Below are 4,114 nucleotides of genomic sequence, written 5' to 3'. Positions count from 1 at the left end.
TGAACAAAGTAATGTTGACTAGTTTGATAAGCTGAAGTAGTGAACAAAGTAATGATGACTAGTAGTTTGATAAGTTGAAGTTGTGAACAAAGTAATGTTGACTAGTTTGATAAGCTGAAGTAGTGAACAAAGTAATGTTGACAAGTTGTTTGATAAGCTGAAGTAGTGAACAAAGTAATGTTGACTAGTTGTTTGATAACTTGGAGTAGTGAACAAAGTAATGTTGACTAGTTGTTTGATGAGTTGAAGTACTGAATAAAGTGCATTGTGATAATATGACGTATAGCAAATGAAATTAAAAATGGAAGATATGGAGATGGAAATTTAAAAGTAATTTTGACAGAGGGTTTTAACCCTGTCTTTCAACATATGTTAAACTATTTTAACGGGTTTATTCGACAGAGATTTTAATCTTGCCTTACTAATGACATAAAAAAACATTCTTTCATTTCACACTTTTAACAGCTTTTTTTTTAGCTCAAAATGTCATATCTAATAAGTTACTTTTTCAGTGGGATATCGGACATAAGTTGCTCTGAAGAAGGCCTCAGTGTAGAAGTCTTCCCACTCCAGAAATAGGTAATAGCCTAAACTCTACTAAAATAAAATGTCTAAACTACTCTTTGAAACAACATGATTATTAGGACTATCTTGAGCATAGCTGATTCAATATTGATCTGATAAACCAGGGGCGAAAGTAGCTAGTCAGCATCAGGCCACCCCCAACTCTTATGCTATTCTACTCGAATAGTGAGATATGACTGTCACTCTTTTAGCACGCCCAAGGTCCCAAAGTGCGCAATGCATTTTTCAGGCAAAGGACCGCGAATCTTGAACCCTCGGATTCGCAGTAACAACTGAAAAGTGTATCGCTTTCATATTAGTTTGTTGATCAAGAGGGTATCAAACTACGGACCACAAAAGTTCCCGGATTATATAAGCCAATTAAGTACCAGTTCTTTTTCAGGGGGCTCAAAACGATGTTTCTTTATTTGCTATTTTAATCTAACACGACTAGGGGTGATAGTCAACTCATTTACGGTTTTGTTTCTGTCGATATTATTGGATAAGCTAAAGTATTTTACAAAGCCACTTGTTGTTCTATAGACGCAGATTTTAACCTTCTTTCATGAAACATCTTTTAAACGTAAACGTCTTTGGGAAAAAATTTGATATATATATATATATGAATAGTTTGCTCTTTATATGATCCCATCTTGCAGCGTTTGCCACAAACGATATATTTTATATTTACCTGATCCGTTCAAGCCAATAATGAACACAATAGCACCTTGAAATGCTGTCTCCAAGTGACAAGTAATACTTTATTTACGTGCAACCTAAAAACTAGTTTAGAATATTTCAAAAATAACTTTAGAAAATTCAGTTTTTAGTTTAAGACATCGATTCGCCCTTGTGTTTCGTCTTGATATCAAATAACTGTAAGTGAGCCACTGTCTAAGAAAAACAAAACAAGGTAGCTAGCTGTCTTGACTTCACAAGTTCGTATGAGCAGTCGGTTCGATCCATCTCAAAGATCGATTTGAAATTGTACTTGTGGCAAAGTTCATGATGCTATCTGCTACCATCACTAATTCTAAACCATTGACCAGACGGAAGGCAGCCAGTTAGCACCATCCAACATCCACAGTAAGGTATTGACTGACACTCTTATAACGTACTCACAACTTCAAGTGCGAGGAATATTTTTTTTGGTATCGCACAGATTCGAACCGGGTTAGTCACCTCTGAAATCTAGAGTTCTGTTACCACGCGCTCCCTTTCAATCGACAAATAGTCGGACGAAATATTAACATTTCTGAATATAAATTATTTTATAGGCATTTAAAAAAAATAACATAAAGACATAAAACATACGTAAGAAGTGAATATAGTGTTGAAAATAATCGTAAATACTGGGAATAATACCAGGACCCGGAAAACATATGTATGAAGTGAATATAGTGCTAAAAATAACCAGCACTGGGCATCATGCCAGGACCCGGAAAACATATGTATGGGGTTAATATAGTGCTAAAAATAACCGTAAGTACTGGGAATAATACCAGGACCCGGAAAACATATGTATGGAGTGAAGATAGTGCTAAAAATAACCAGCACTGGACATCATGCCAGGACTCGGAAAACATATGTATGAAGTGAAGATAGTGCTAAAAATAACCAGCACTGGGTATTATACCAGGACCTGGAAACATATGTATGGAGTGAATATAGTGCTAAAAATAACCAGCACTGGGAATAATACCAGGACCCGGAAAACATATGTACGCATTAAGATAGTGCTAAAGATAAGTATTACGACCCGGAAATGGTGAAGATAGATCTATAGACGAACACTGACGCTTAGAAAGACGAAAATTATTGATAATATAGTTTGTAAGAGACCATTATTTAGGTATCTTAGTTATTGAAGATACTGGCAGAGGAGACTTAAGCACTTTAGAATGGGATTCGGTGAAAAGGTAAGCACTTTAGAATGGGATTCAGGGGAGACTTTAGCACTTTAGAATGGGATTCGGGGAGCTTTAGCACTTTAGAATGGGATTCGGTGAAAAGGTAAGCACTTTAGAATGGGATTCAGTGAAAACTTGAGCGCTTTAGAATGGGATTCAGGGGAGACTTAAGCACTTTAGAATGAGATTCGGTGAAAACGTAAGCACTTTAGAATGGGATTCGGGGGAGACTTAAGCACTTTAGAATGAGATTCGGTGAAAAGGTAAGCACTTTAGAATGGGATTCGGTGAAAACTTGAGCGCTTTAGAATGGGATTCGGGGAGACTTAAGCACTTTACAATAGGATTCAGGAGGCTTAAACACCTTAGAATGGGATTCGTAGGGAATTTGAGCACTTTAGAATGGGATTCAGGGGAGACTTTAGCACTTTATAATGGAACTTAAGGGAGTCTTAAGCACTTTAGAATATGCTCCATTGGAAATTTGAGCACTGTAGAATGTGATTCAGGGGAGAATTACGCACTTTATAATGGAACTTAAGGGAGTCTTAAGCACTTTAGAATATGCTCCATTGGAAATTTGAGCACTGTAGAATGTGATTCAGGGGAGAATTACGCACTTTATAATGGGATTCAGGGGATAATTCAGGGAGGTCACACAAAAATGGTCAGCTTAAAAACAAGAATTCATATTGAAAGACAATAAAGAACGGGGTGTTGAGTTTGGTTTTGTTGTATTATCTGGATCTTGAGTAAACTCGTTCGTCAGTACTTGAAATTATGTTGTGATATACATATATATATATCCACATATAAATTCTCAAGGTACATTTAGATGAAGACAAGTTCAGAGGTAAGTTAGGTGTTTGAAGACGTGGTAGGAAGAGGCTGTAATAGTGCTTGTATTAATATTTAGTGCTTCATCAAGTTTTCTATGAGCTGATTGGATACTTGAAAACCCCTGACGGCGTTCGCTATTCAAATATTTATATATTTCAGACTTTAGATATATATATCTCTTGATCTCAGTGCATAAATGGTAGTTATAATCATGAAGATGAAGGACGAAAAGAGGGAAAGAACAAATAACGACGAGAAGCAAAAAAAAGGGCGAGAGCTGTGCAGAAAAAAAAAGAAAATAACTTTACTTTTCAACTCTAACGTCGCCTTATGTGCGAGTGAGCTAAGTATGAAGTTTCGATACCTGTGGTGGGCAGAGCACAGATAGCCCACTGTATAGCTTTGTGCTAGAATGATTAAAATATGCCAACTATATTTTTAAATTTGCGATTTTGATTTACTTAAGATATGTTTTAGTGTATTCTTAGTCACGCTGCAATACGCCGTTGTTCAATACACGTACAATATTAATAATATCTTTTATATAACGGGCTTGTAGTTAATATACATAGCTTGATGACCGAAGTCCTTAATGAAACACCAGGGAAACTTTATGAATAATTCGATGACGAGGAACCCACTTTGAGACTAATAATGGCTGGAGACGGCTTAAATGGGTAATGAAGAAAAACTTTAATATAAGTTTAACATGACAGCAAATGTACAACGTTTCGACAAGGTTTTGTCATCATCAGGTACCTCATGATTGGTACCTGATGATGACAAAACCTTGTCGAAAC

At 36.1% G+C, this 4,114-nt stretch overlaps 1 protein-coding gene across 1 annotated transcript in view; it reads left to right on the top strand.

Annotated features, from left to right (window-relative positions):
* Positions 1–520: 520 nt before the first annotated feature.
* Positions 521–4,114, top strand: part of LOC106469630 (sodium/potassium-transporting ATPase subunit beta-like) — a 17,026-nt gene continuing 13,432 nt past the window's right edge. Inside the window, exon 1 of the mRNA XM_022398209.1 lies at positions 521–579. The gene's annotated coding sequence lies outside the window, so the exon portion shown is untranslated. The remainder of the gene's footprint in view (positions 580–4,114) is intronic.

Source organism: Limulus polyphemus, unplaced genomic scaffold (genome assembly GCF_000517525.1).
Source record: "Limulus polyphemus unplaced genomic scaffold, Limulus_polyphemus-2.1.2 Scaffold3580, whole genome shotgun sequence".
NCBI lineage: Eukaryota > Metazoa > Arthropoda > Merostomata > Xiphosura > Limulidae > Limulus > Limulus polyphemus.
Note: the sequence above shows the minus strand (reverse complement) of the source record. Positions and strands in the feature narration are given on the sequence as shown.